The sequence below is a fragment of the Achroia grisella genome, unplaced genomic scaffold (assembly GCF_030625045.1).
Source record: "Achroia grisella isolate CSIRO2021 unplaced genomic scaffold, CSIRO_AGI_Agris_v1 utg1573, whole genome shotgun sequence".
In the NCBI taxonomy this organism is placed as follows: Eukaryota; Metazoa; Arthropoda; class Insecta; order Lepidoptera; family Pyralidae; genus Achroia; species Achroia grisella.
The window spans coordinates 1,546,792-1,562,243 of NW_026712655.1; the positions used below are offsets into that span (position 1 = coordinate 1,546,792).

The 15,452-nt window shown below is 32.0% G+C and overlaps 1 long non-coding RNA gene across 1 annotated transcript; it reads right to left on the reverse strand.

Annotated features, from left to right (window-relative positions):
- Nucleotides 1–382: 382 nt before the first annotated feature.
- On the reverse strand, nucleotides 383–11,146 carry LOC131841176 (uncharacterized). The gene is made up of 3 exons (XR_009357440.1): nucleotides 10,963–11,146; nucleotides 646–941; nucleotides 383–575 (listed from the first exon to the last, which is right to left on the reverse strand). It is a non-coding gene; the product is annotated as an uncharacterized LOC131841176 (long non-coding RNA).
- Nucleotides 11,147–15,452: the final 4,306 nt, after the last annotated feature.

Genomic DNA, 15,452 nt, shown 5'->3' on the forward strand with positions numbered 1-15,452 from the left:
TTAGTTAATGATATAGTGGATTATGACGATGCAACCAAAGTTTTAATAAATTTTTCGATTTGTCGTTTATTTGTTTATTAGATTAATATGAATGTAGTTTCTCTCGCTATTTTTATCTCCACACTAATTACATGGAATTTCCATAAAAAACATATACCTACTAAAATTCGGTTGCGACTGCAAAATTAATAATTGTAGTTGTGTTGTTGTAAGTGTAAACGCTATAAATTAAATTAAATTATATTTTTTAATTCATGTAAACCAAAAATAAATTTTATAATAGTCATAAAAAATATATCACAAATTGGTTTTATACAATAATTAGTATTACAAAATTATCAAAAAATATGTAGATATGTCCTAACTCTACAGGTGTGCTACCGCCACTCTGGATTCGTCCCAGGCTTATTAAATACTCTCTACAGCAACGCTGAAACTGGATAAATAGCTACTTCAAATTTTCTCCTTATTACAGAAAATGTAAATTAATACAAACTTCTGCATGTCTCCGGGGCAATTGCCTTTTTTGGGTTGCAGTTGACACCAATAATCCCAGTTCCACACATCATTACGACCTGCCCAATTTGAAACAAATTTGCAGATTATTTAGGAATTAAGTTAATATAAGTAATATTGATTACGTACTCCTTCGTAATTCCACATTCTGCAGTAGAAACAGATTTCGTAAGACATCCATTTTATTTTTCTCTTTACTTTCCATCTCTTTCCACTCCACATTGAGTCTCCGGACTATTGTCGATGGTTTTGGTGATGTATAGTCACGTATTGTAGCTGTAGTCAATGTTATATCCATGTCGCTGTTTACATTTAAACTCCCCAATAAAATCAAATACCCATAACATATAAACATTTTCGTTTAAAGTGAGCAGGTGACGTACGTAACATGGAAACATTTGTCGCCATTTCATTGACCACAACAGCTATAAAAACAAAGGTAGCCAAAATTTATATTGTCATAAAAATATTATAGCAGTCGTAAATAAACTGATATAAGCTGGCTTGAAATTGTGTAGAAAATCCATTTGCCCGCAGATTTACGCATTGTTCACAAATACCAATTCACATTGCTCCAAGTTTTTGTACCTTATTTTAAACTAATCTTTGCAAACAGCTTGATACCCATAAAAATTGTAATTACAATGCTATCATTTTATAGAATTCGTTAGATACCTGTGACTATCAGAAATGAGAAGTCCATTGACATTTACAAACGACAAGTAAACTTACTCAATATTTGAAATCATTTTCGTCTTACATAAGTACGTAAGTAGTAGGGATATACTATGTTTTATTTATTAATATCGAGTAACTTTATGGATCATATAATATATACTTTACGGACTAACATACACATAAGGACAACTAAACTATATATGTGTACTATGTATATATCTATTTCATGTCACTTAAATGATATATAGTACCCAGTATATACCCATATAGTTATCCAATTTAAATTAATATATAATTTATATCTTTTCCTTACTGTATATTGCAAATAAAGCAAATATACCTATTCGATCTATCTATTATAAAAAACAATATCCTTTATATATATATATATATATATATATATATATATATATATAAACACCTCTTTGGGCACTTTGTTGATCACGCCACAACCTACACACTTGCTGATTCCACCTTTTGCACTGAATAACTTGACCTCTATCGCGTATATCTCAGGCGGTATGGCAACGTCGCATTCTATTTTGCGATGCGGCCATATATATTCGTCGATAGTACGATATACTCGACACTTTTTTACTAATAATTCGTGACTGAATGGCTCCGAACGGCTAAATTTTTGGTATACACAAAGACTTTTTGGCTCTGAATATATTCCAAAAATCAATTAATTATGTTGTTCAATTTATATAATCGTCCTTACTTCGATAATTACTTTCATCCGAATATATATAAATACCGTAACGGTCTATCAATTATTAATTTATTCATTTACTAATGTAGATATTTTATATTCGCAATGCTCCATACATGCAAGCTCCAGCAACGGTGGAGGCAGGGTCCCCCCTGTTATGCACCCCGCGCACACAAACAAATTAGATATTTTTTGAATACACAAAGACTTTTTTGGCTCTGTATATATATTTCAAAAATCAGTTAATTGTGTTGATACTTTATATACTGGTCCTTTGCGATACTTATTTTAATCCGAATATATATAGATACCGTAACGGTCTATCAATTATGAATTTACTAATCTACATATTTTATATTCGCAATGCTCCATACATGCAAGCTCCAGCAACGGTGGAGGCAGGGGGAGCACCGTACACCGCACCCCGCGCACATAAACAAATTAGAATAAATTAAATTCATAAGATTATTTATATATTTCGACTGCCTCGGTGGTCACACCGCTTTACATCCGATGGTCGCGGGTTCGATTCCTCGCACGGCACAAACATTTGTATTCATGAGTATGATTGTTTGTATCGGTCTGGGTGTTTTATATGTATATTATATATGTATTTACAAAATAAAAATATCTATTTATATCAGTTCAGTATCAGTCTGTGTTAATTGTCCAGGGTTATTTATTATATTTTTATAAACGGTTATTTTTTTTCATCGCACCGCTCGCTATCGACAGTGAATTCATAGAAATGTCACTCTAAAAACAAAAATAGTTTTGTGTTTTGTATTGCTATTTTGTATTGTTTTGTAAATGCAAAATAGGTATTTTCAAAATACTTTTTAAAAATTAAGTACCTTTTGAATTTTTGTCCAAACCTCAGATATTTCATTTATTTTAGGTATATCAATCATTACATAGTAATATAAAAACAAAGTCGCTGTCGCATCTAACAGTACATAAACAAAGAAAAAGACTTTGGCTCTGATACCGTAACGGCCTATGAATTATGAATTTATTATACCTAATCTAGATATTTTATATTCGCAATGCTACGTACATTGTAATATCCGCCTCCATTCATTGTAACGGTGGAGGGACTAAATAGTTGAATAAAACTGAATAAGCAGTTGCTCCACTCTATAGGTACTGCGTCGTCGTCGTATGCTGTTCATTTTTTCACTCGTTTTGGCCAAGAGAGGGTCACATAGTCGTGGTCAAGTTAAGAACTTATAATTTAATTTTGATAACAATAGATACAAGTAAAAAGTAGGTATTATATTAATGTACGTAAGTACTGTACTTAAAAATATTTATTCTTTACTGTATGTACATTTGAAAAACTTAACACTTAAGGACTTGTACATATACACGTACATACTGCCATTTTCTCTTAAAGACGTCCAGAGAAGCACTATTTATCAAATACGAGGGTGCACCGACCTTTGACCTTATAACACCTGATTCGCGCGTAACGAATTACATACTTTTTGGTATTTTATAGTGGATATGTCACTATAAAATATTATTATTTCTTTAGATTATGACATAATAACATAGTTTACATGATTTTAAGGGAAACATACGATAAAAAAAATAAAATGTAAAAGATAAAAAATGGTTATTGTTGGTTATCCTTAAGAGATAGACATATACCATCACGGACTTTTTTGTTGACCTTATTTTGATACATCTCAAAGCACTAGACAACACGCATTTTCATTAAACAGTATTGTATTTTTTTATTTCTTTAACTTTAATGCACAAAAAAATTTGTACATGTGGCGGACTTAATATTTTGCCGCGTTATTTACCAGGCAACCATGAGTGGTGCAGCGAAAGATTATTGGCGGTGCACTAATATAAATAAGAAATGTCAAAAAAAGATTTATAAAGATAATAAAGATAAGCAAAATATACATTTCTATAAAAAAATAACAATATACATACATAAATATATATAATAAACGTAAAGTATAAATATTATATATAAGTAAATACATAATGATCCGATAATCAAATTATAAGTACAGTCTCAAATTGAAAGTAAGAAAATCAGAAAATATAGAGAGAACTATATGGATATAACAGAAAGATGTGAAAAAAGGAGAAGGACAGTAAAAAAGTTACAAATTTAAATAATGTTCCCGCAATTTCTGTTTAAATGAATTTATTACATTATTATATATATTAGGCATACGACTAGCCTTATGACTGTTACTTTTTTTTTAATCTATACATCTATACATGTAAATAAAATTGGAGTGTCTGTTTGTAATATTGAAATAACCGTTTTTTACTACTTGCATATGAATATAAATACGGTACATACACCAAAATAACATATTTTACAAGTTTTGTCTGTCTGTCTGTCTGTTTGTTCCGGCTAATCTCTGAAATAGCTGGACCGATTTTGACAACTTTTTTTGGCAAGTAGCTGATGTAATAAGGAGTAACTTACGCTACTGTTATTTTAGAAAAATAAAATAAAATTTCACGCGGACGAAGTCGCTGGGGCCACTAGTCTATAGATATACCGAGATTTAATGTTTAAGTTGCTATTATGTTGTTGACAAAATTTTACTGTAATGTTACTATTACGTTATCCTACACAATTTGTATTATTTTGGATGAATAAATAAATAAATAAATAATAATCTATACATCTATACATTTAATAAAAATTGGAGTGTCTGTTTGTAATATAGAAAAAACCGTTTTTTACTACATGCATATGAATATATATAAGGTACATATACCAAAATAACAATTTTTATAATTTTTGTCTGTCTGTCTGTCGGTCTGTTTGTTCCGGCTAATCTCTGAAATGGCTGGACCGATTTTGACGGTACTTTTTTTGGCAGGTAGCTGATTTATAAGGAGTAACTTAGGCTACTTTTATTTTAGAAAAATAAAGTTAATTCCACGCGGTCGAAGTCGCGGGGACAGCTTGTTTTTAATAAAAACTGTTTATTTGATAAAAAAACATCTTTTTTGTGGTACTTGAGAATGTTGAAGCCTGTTGTTTGTAATATTGAAATAACCGTTTTTTACTACTTGCATATGAATATAAATACGGTACATACACCAAAATAACATATTTTACAATTTTTGTCTGTCTGTCTGTTTGTTCAATGCTAATCTCTGAAATGGCTGGACCGATTTTGACGGGACTTTTTTTGGCAGGTAGCTGATGTAATAAGGAGTAACTTAGGCTACTTTTATTTTAGAAAAATAAAGTTAAAAACCACGTGGACGAAGTCGCGGGAACAGCTAGTGTATAATATATTAGAGATACCTACGTGTTTTTTTATTGATGACTAGCTGTACACGGGATTTCGTCCGTGTTGAATTTAACTTTATTTTTCTAAAATATAAGAAGTTAAATTCCACGCGGACGAAGTCGGGTGTACAGCTAGTTGTCGGTAGTCTAGCGATTTAGCTAGCACACTGCTTTGATTCCTGCTTGGTGGTCGAGGGTTCGATTCCTCGCACGCTGCAAACATTTGTATTCATGAGTATGATTGTTTGTAACGGTCTGGGTGTTTTCTATGTATAGATAATATATATGTATTTACGAAAAAAAATCTTTGTATTTATATCAGTACCCATAACGTAATCTTCAGCTAGCTTAACTTTGGTCTAGATGAAGCTGTGTGAATTGTCCTGAGATTACTATTATTACTATAATAAATCTTTTCAAATCAGCCGATGTTTATTTTTGCCATAATACGTGCTGTTACCATGTGATAATATTACGTACGTACTTATTAAACTATTAACTTATTATTAAATTGTTTGTAACGGTCTGGGTGTTTTCTATGTATAGATAATATATATGTATTTACGAAAAAATCTTTGTATTTATATCAGTACCCATAACATAATCTTCAGCTAGCTTAACTTGGGTCTAGATGAAGCTGTATGAATTGTCCTGAGATTACTATTATTATTAATTTACACAGGTAAACTACTAACTAGGCCATATTGGTGTTGTTTGTTATGGTGAAAAAACTAGTAGGTATATATATAAGTTACACGTACAATTTCAAAGACTTATTTCTTGAAAACTACTGGCTATTCTGAAATAAAACTTTAGTGTTTGTATATGTAATGTTTGCATATAAAATATGATTAAAGGTTACCAGTGTATTTACACTTTTACTGAACAAACAGAGTTGTTTAATACTGAAAATATTGTGTGGAAGGCATCAATTACTTTCAGTGCATGTATTTTTCTCTTTTCCTAATTATTATTATTATTAAGTTTAAAGTGGTTGAATTTTACGTAAGGGGTTTTTATACATTATTTCTAATGTACCATTTATTTTAAGTTTTTTAAACTCTATTCATCGAGACCTATCTAATGAGTCCAAACACGATATTTCTGCTGTAAGTTTTCGAAAGTATGTTCATCATCTGATAATACTGGTGCCAGCATGAAGTCAAGGTTAACAGATAACTAATTACTTTTATTTCGTCAAAATCTTTAGATTACGTATAATAAATTCATAATATTATATTCAAATCAAAACAAGTATTAGGTACTTCATGTACTAGTATATAAATTCATCAACACACAAGTAAATGATTTTTAAATATATTCAGAGCCAAAAAATCTTTGTGCATTTAAAAAAAATTGCCGATTCGGATTCACTATTGCAGGAAATTGTTGAAAAAATATATATCGAGTATAGGTATCTACTACTATCGACGAATACATTTGGCAACAACACATGGTCTCGGCCGGAACGGCAACATCGCATATTAGAATACAAAGATAGTGATAGAAAGAGAGAGACAGTGGATCAGCAATATCTACGGATCGTGGCTGGATCAACTAAGTGTGCAAGTGTATATAAATATATATATATATATACATTTGTCTTTAATTCAAAGGAAATATAAATAATGAACGCATCACATTTAAAACAGTATAAATAGTTAATAATTTAATAATAAGTTAATAGTTTAATAAGTACGTACGTAATATTATCACATGGTAACAGCACGTATTATGGCAAAAATAAACATCGGCTGATTTGAAAAGATTTATTATAGTAATAATAGTAATCTCAGGACAATTCACACAGCTTCATCTAGACCAAAGTTAAGCTAGCTGAAGATTATGTTATGGGTACTGATATAAATACAAAGATTTTTTTTCGTAAATACATATATATTATCTATACATAGAAAACACCCAGACCGTTACAAACAATCATACTCATGAATACAAATGTTTGCAGCGTGCGAGGAATCGAACCCTCGACCACCAAGCAGGAATCAAAGCAGTGTGCTAGCTAAATCGCTAGACTACCGACAACTAGCTGTACACGCGACTTCGTCCGCGTGGAATTCCATTTTATTTTTCTCTTTACTTCAACACGGACGAAATCTCTTGTACACTAGTCATCAATAAAAAAACACGTAGGTATCTCTAATATATTATACACTAGCTGTTCCCGCGACTTCGTCCACGTGGTTTTTAACTTTATTTTTCTAAAATAAAAGTAGCATCAGCTACCTGCCAAAAAAAAGTCCCGTCAAAATCGGTGCAGCCATTTCAGAGATTAGCCGGAACAAATAGACAGACAAAAATTGTAAAATATGTTATTTTGGTGTATGTACCGTATTTATATTCATATGCAAGTAGTAAAAAATGGTTATTTCAATATTACAAACAACAGGCTTCAACATTCTCAAGTACCACAAAAAAGATGTTTTTATTAAAAACAAGGTGTTCCCGCGACTTCGTCCGCGTGGAATTTAACTTTATTTTTCTAAAATAAAAGTAACCTAAGTTACTCCTTATAAATCAGCTAACAAAAAAAAGTACCGTCAAAATCGGTCCAGCCATTTCAGAGATTAGCCGGAACAAACAGACAGACAGACAGACAGACTAAAATTATAAAAATAGTTATTTTGGTATATGTACCTTATATATATTCATATGCATGTAGTAAAAAACGGTTTTTTCAATATTACAAACAGACACTCCAATTTTTATTAAATGTATAGATGTATAGATTATTATTTATTTATTCATAAAAATAATACAAATTGTGTAGGATAACGTAATAGTAACATTACAGTAAAATTTTGTCAATAACATAATAGCAACTTAAACATTAAATCTCGGTATATCTATAGACTAGCTGGCCCCAGCGACTTCGTCCGCGTGAAATTTTATTTTATTTTTCTAAAATAACAGTAGCGTAAGTTACTCCTTATTACATCAGCTACTTGCCAAAAAAAGTCCCGTCAAAATCGGTCCAGCTATTTCAGAGATTAGCCGCAACAAACAGACAGACAGACAGACTGTACTATGCTATACTATGTATTGATTGATATACCTAAAATAAATATAATATCTGAGGTTTGAACAAAAACTCAAAGGGTAATTTATTTTGAAAAAGTATTTTGAAAATACCTATTTTGCTTTTAGTGTTATAGTACTTTAACTGTTATGTTTTAAGTAACAATGTTTAATTATAATTAATACTACTGCACCAACACTCCGATCGTGCAAAAAATTTAGCTGTTTCATTATTTTTTAGTTCAATTAGTGGTCTACCTAAGTCCTGGGCTAAGGGGGGGAGAGTCATGACCCCCCATGACTCCCAAGACCTCCATGACGCTCCCCCCTGGATCCGCCGTTACGTCTTTCTTCATTCGCTCAGTAACGTTGTTACAAAAGGAAAATTCCGTCCAAAAAATAACAAGTAATTTGATCTGGAGTCACGTTACTCCAGACTGATTTCTATAAATATTTAGATTAGGTAGACTATTATTTTTGAAATACTATATATAAGTTACTGTAGCCATAATGTATAGCCCAAACGTGCCAATGAGGAAGCCCTTGGCAAATGCTGCACCCTGATTGGCCCGTTTGAATTGGATCAAGAACTGCTCGTATGCCAAAAAGGTGGATTTGTATAAAATCGTGTATAAATCGCTTAATATATTAACATTTATATTAACATTTATATATGGTCATCTGGCATTAGATCAACAAAAGGCCTCCGGATCAACAAGTGAAAAAGGATCAACAAAAAACTACCTATACGGCACGTCTGAGCCACAAAGTGCCCAAGGGGATATTTATATATATATATATATATATATATATATATATATGTATATTATTATGTAAAAGTAAGACTTGGTAAATTATTTTGAACTTCAGAGATACCGCAAAATATTTTATTTCGGAATACTCAACCACTCTTCCTTTGAATTGGGCTAATCATGTACCTAGGCGTAAACGTAGTATTCTACGTTTACGCCTAGATACATGGTTAGCCAATTACAAGGAATTCCTTGTATGTACCTATGCTCTGCATACTAGTGCACTCGACTCTCTTAGCTGAGCAAAACGCGATAATTTCCCGTTTACTAGCACAATGCATCGTTGGATTTTGAAGCAGATGTTTGCTGATCTAATGGCATTTTCAATTTGCATACAAATTCCTGATCCCGCATTGCTGAGCTGTGCGAACGGGGCGGGGATGGCTGGTTGAATGTCGAAACTCGGGGTAGGCGCCTACCGAATGCTCCGGTGCCCGAATCGGATTATCGCTAACGACGCACCATTCTGTATGCCGCCGCAGTGGGTGGCATTCTCGCAGCGTGTCCAGCTCGACACTGATAAACTGCTTTAGTACTTTATTACCATTTTAATAGCAGTCTATAAGACAAAATTTTGTCGGTACAAATTCTCTGATGTCTATATTCTTTATTATCATATAACACTGTTAATAATAAACAGCATCACGAAGTCATGCCATAAGTATGTAGATTATTGTTTGCAATTTTTTCTAAACTAATATTAGGTACAAAGAAAACTAAATACCTATACCTAATAGTTATTATTACCTAATCTCCTTTTTTTGTAAAAATATGCATCCAACTGCTACTCGTATTAAAAAGTAAGATTACTTATCTGCCTCTCGGCAAATCATTAAGAAAAATGTAATTTCCAGATAGCTCTTCACAAAGCTTTTTAAAATGTACAATTCCAAGCTGCGGGATTAATTGCTGTAGTTTTTTCATTTCGTCTCGCAGCCACCAGTCGGTGGAAGGAGATGAGATTACGACAGATTCCGCCGGCGACGTTAATAATTAATTGTCATTGCAACAACGCAACAAAACCTATCGACTTTTCATGCTACTTAGTTATTTAATCCAAAGATTGGGAGGGATTTTTGGAAAGGTTGTTGTTTCTATCTCCACATTTATTTACAAGTATTTCCTATTATTATTATTATTTGTCGTTTGCCTACTGTATAATATTGCCCGATTTTCGTAGATACTTTACTAGTTCCCATCCCGCCTACTATATACTAAAGTGTGCCGGATTATATATGATTCATAAATAGTGTAGCGCAGCACAATTAGCGTAAACGAGTTGGAACGAACTATCATCTGACCCAGGCGAATAAGGAGAGATGAACCTGTGACTGATGCACGCTATTGACCCTTTTGCTAACAATCAAGTTAAGTCGACCTCCTAACAGAGGTCTCTGGATACCATCTTGGTTAATTCAGAGTGATAATTAATCAGCAAGTCTACTTTGTAGTCTAACATGAATACAGATATAAATACAACCCATTTTTGTTGTTATTTTAAAACTTAATCTAAATTTAACGGAATAAATCGATAACTATGGCAGTTATTTCAATGCACACAAAAATATTAAATTAATACGTTGCTAGTATATAATTAAAGAGTATAAAGTATCACTCCGCATCCATTCGCATATTCTATTCACTATCACTCCGCAGTCACTCCGTGACAATCACTGGATCGGACTGAGTAAAGTGCATCAAGCAGATGCACTCGAGATTATGAACATAAAAAAACCACTGAAAGGCTTTATCGGATAATTAAAAAAATAAAGATAGTCAATAGAACATAGCAGCGTAATACATAGCATGCAAACATAGGTATGTACCTACACATTTATGTATTGTGGGTGACATCAAGGAACACAATTGAAAAATATTAATATATATGTATATTGTATATATATCAATATGAACAAAAAATGGTTTACATAAATAGAAATACGAAATTTGAACGAAAATCCTTTAGGCTGCGTAAAAATTCAATCATTTCGAAAGCTTCACAAAGATTTGTAGGACAGAGAGGATTTAAATGATATTACGGTATTGTTCCCACGGCAACACACTCGGGCTGGTTTGTGCAGATATTTGGGTAGAGATGTACTCGTAGCTACGTAGGCGTAATTCTACGCAATGCAAAATATACGTCAAATTTTATCACAGTCATAAAGTTATGAATATATAAATAGGTTGCCAATAATTTCAGGACTCCGCAATACATACTAAAAGAAGATACTTTAAAATTCATAGATGTGAATAAATAAATAGAAATATACTGCAATCTAATTCTATACCTACATAGCAATTCTTCTTTAGACTGGATCTAAATCCACACATATTAATAAAAAAAAGCTGTGGTTCAATCTAATATAATCCAAGCAAAAATTATAAATTATTATACATAGTACATAACGTAGTAACCTTGCGTCTATGGGCCTCCGAATGAGCGGTAGAATAAAAAAAAATATAACTATTCACATTTCAAACGTGCTTGTATCGAGTTTATTGGAATAAACATTATACTATTTTTATTTCTTCAATGTTCATAAAGATAAACGTCATCTCATGCCCTGTACACATAACAAAATCGCACATAGTGTGTTAAACAGATATGGCGTTATGGAATTGACAAGTTAGTATGATAAGAAAAATATGATTATTCTAATAGTATTTTGTGTCCACTCAAAATAATGCTGATTATTGTGGGCATTTTAATAAGAAGCACAACATTTAACGAGACATTTTGTACTTTTCTATTAGCGACTTTACTTACAATATATATAATTAGTCATAGAGAAACTTGGTATACACAACAGACCGTCATCCAAAATATTATATTACCGCAGAGATTACATCGTATTTTGGCGGAGAGGAAATATCGAGCAGACAGGTCCGGTAATAACATATTCAATGCATTTTGTATTGACATAATATCAAAAGTTCAGAGATGACGGAAATGGGAAATAGAACTTTAGACTTTCTGTTACAGAACACTAGCTTTAAGCCGCGATATTGTCTACATAAATTTGGATAAAAGTACCTACCACTGTAGTTTGTACAAAACGCGTAGATTATACAGACGATCTCTGTCTACTTAAGTCTGCAAGTAGTTTTCTTCGAAGTCTGTTCCCGTGGAATTTTAGTTCTGCCGGAATTGTAATGCATGAGGAGTCCATGGGTGTCACATCTTGACGTGCTGTTCACTATGCTATTCATGTATATGACAGCGGTTGCCATTGTCAGGCATTTCAAGGTACATCCTGAAATGCCTGACAATGCCATTCGGATACATAAAACGAAATATCTAGTTCTAAGAATAAGGATCCATACACAAATAAATGCGCCTTTGAGTAATAAATAAGAATGTATTTATTACTCAAAGACATCGATAGGTAATTAAAATAAGAATTACCATTACTGGATCTAAGCTTCAGAATTTAGACACCCAATCAACAGTATTTTGATGCTTATTTGAAGCTTTGAATAAAACAGTTACAGTAAATGGTATTGTCTCCTTGTTTATGTTATGAACAAGAGAATAGGATTGTATTACTAACATAAGGATTCTAAGTGACAATAAACAAATCTAAATAAATCGAAGAGTATAAAAGATGTCGCATACTTCCCTTGTTTCTCGCTATATATAAGGATATGTGTATTAGTACTTTCGTCCAAAACAAACCAGTGTAAACAAATATAGGATTATATTCAGTGAAACATTCAAATCCAACATAACAAACATTGGAACTCGTCCCAATCGTTTGTACAAGCCGTGTACAGGTTCCTTTACAGGTGTATTGATACTTGTAGAACTTTTAAATTAAATATTAGACTATAATCCCATTTGCCTTTATAATTTATTGGCATATGTATTCTAAGCCACTATGTTTCTAAGTTTGTCGCAATACCTCAAAACCATGTTAATGAAAATAGCGCAACCAACACACATTGTTATGATAAAAATATATTCTTGAATCATTTCAAAATCAAGCTACACGAGTGACATAGAAAGACTCTGTCGCACAATGAGAATAAGTTACTATTATAATGTAAAACAAACTAAATGGGTTTCGATTCAAATTATTAATTAATTTATAAGTTAAGAAACAAAATATCATGAAACGTCTAAGGCATCGTTACGAAAACTTATTGTATTTTTTCTTAATTTATTATATCATATATATACATAATTTCGACATAATCATTTTTATTAATAACGTAACATCTTGTCGGTAGCTCAAGTAAAAAAATTAAATAATTACATATACATGTTTTGGATGTCCATTAGGCTTTCAGCCAGAATTAACAATATAGCGCTAGTATCTATAAAGTTGTCACCTATGTGCAGTTACAAGTTAACGTGAGTCAACGCGAGGACATCGCTGCCGGCGTTGCGTGACCCTTACACCGATGCTAGCCAGCCGACCACAAATGTACACTGTTTTTGGTAATTCGACAATATTCAAAACGCATTTATACATTCTATAAAAACTCTGCATTTCGACTCTTGTCAGTAAAATTTAGAGCCGCCTGGAATTCTCTCTTAAGCTCAAATAGATAACTGTGAGCACTGAACGGTAAAACACCGATGAACGATTTAAACTTAAGAAAATATTCCTACTAATTCAACATTGGCGGCATCAGCGCAAACCCGGCACAATACTACAATTTTTGTTTTATATTACGATGTGTGCAACAGCTATATACAAGCCTATTATTATCACAATACTATAGAAATTCAAAACAAATCTAAAAACATAATTTCGTTTAGACATATTACTTAGCGAACCGTATTAGAAACTCTGACGATAATTAATCTTCTCAATTGACTTTTATTTTTACAAACGTATGAGACGTTATATTTGAACTTGCTCGAAAAATATTGGTTTAAAAAGATTACATTAAATATAAAAATTAAGAAGTGACATGATGTTTACAGATTATAAACCAATCTTTGAGAGATTTAAGATTAGTCTTTATATATTATTTCTTGTAACCTTAACGCGAGGCGTATACCTACCTAATTGAAACATCAATATAAAAGTTATTAGTAGCAAAAATATTACATAAAGTGCAATTCCCAAAAAGCTACCACAAATTGAATATAAAAAAAGAAAAGATGTATTTAGCGAACATCTTCAAATTTTAAATTTAGGCAATACAATATAAGAAAAATTAATCTCACGTTTCATTTTATATTTACAAAACAATTCTAATCATTTTCTTTCTATCGGTCTCACTCTCCCGACAAGCCGAATGAGAATACTACAACATTCTTTACATGTTATTGAAAATATTGTTATTGGTTAGTAGCCATGTAATATAATTGAGTACTACAACAAATATTACGCCCCTTGGCATTTGTTATACAGCCCAAAACAAACAGTGAACTGCGGCGAGCCAATTAGAGAATTGACTATCCATCTGATTATAAAAAATATCTGATTATAACCATAATGGTTAACAAATTTGATAATAAAGTACTTATAACTTCTTTATTGAGGACACTTTCACTGCACAGGTCAAGTATAGCTGTATAAATCGACCGGCAAGCGTTCACACAGGCACATTTGACGTCTATATTTATATATATCTTAAAACACATGTACAATTATATATATTACAAACTCATAATACTCGACAGGAGTCTGCGTAGACGACGACCTTTTTGTCCGCGATCATTTGTTGGTTCAAAGACGTGCTCCCACGTACTAGTACATATTAATTAGCCTATTTATTTGTGACAAAACTGATTAAGTACATTGTTGAAATTAATTTAATTTAATTAAAGTACAGTGCAGAATAATTAATTATATCAAAATCTCCATAGCCGCGCTAGCATAGGTTTTACTAAACTGGTTTTACGTCACGTTTAGACAATAAAACCAAGAAACTGATGACCTGAGGCGTAATTATATGCATACTCCGTTGTTACTAATTCTCGTTAAAAACACATTGACATAGATATTGAATTATTTATATACCATTAGACAGTGTCCGTAGCTGTAAAGTGGCTCATACATAATCCTAAAACTGTCAATTTGTTTCTTTAAAAGTATTTTTAGAGAACTGTGTTATATAAGTAGTCGGCAGTTGCTATAAAAAGGGTCTAAAAATTCTAGACATATGGCGGAAAAGAATACATACTATTAGAAATGACAGAACTAGTTTCCTATTATATTAAAAAATAAGTTATATGCGTGTTCTATTTTGACGGGAAAAAACGAGTTTCTAATGCTGCCTCGTCTGCGCAGACTACTCCTGTACCGGTAACGATGTCCAATTGTCCAATTTTGTCGAATCACCAAAAACCTCTTCGATTGTATCGAGAAAACATTGTTAGTGACGATCTTCCCAACGTATTCCCAACCAAGCAGTTTTAAATTTAAAATATATATATATATATATATTGACATACAGC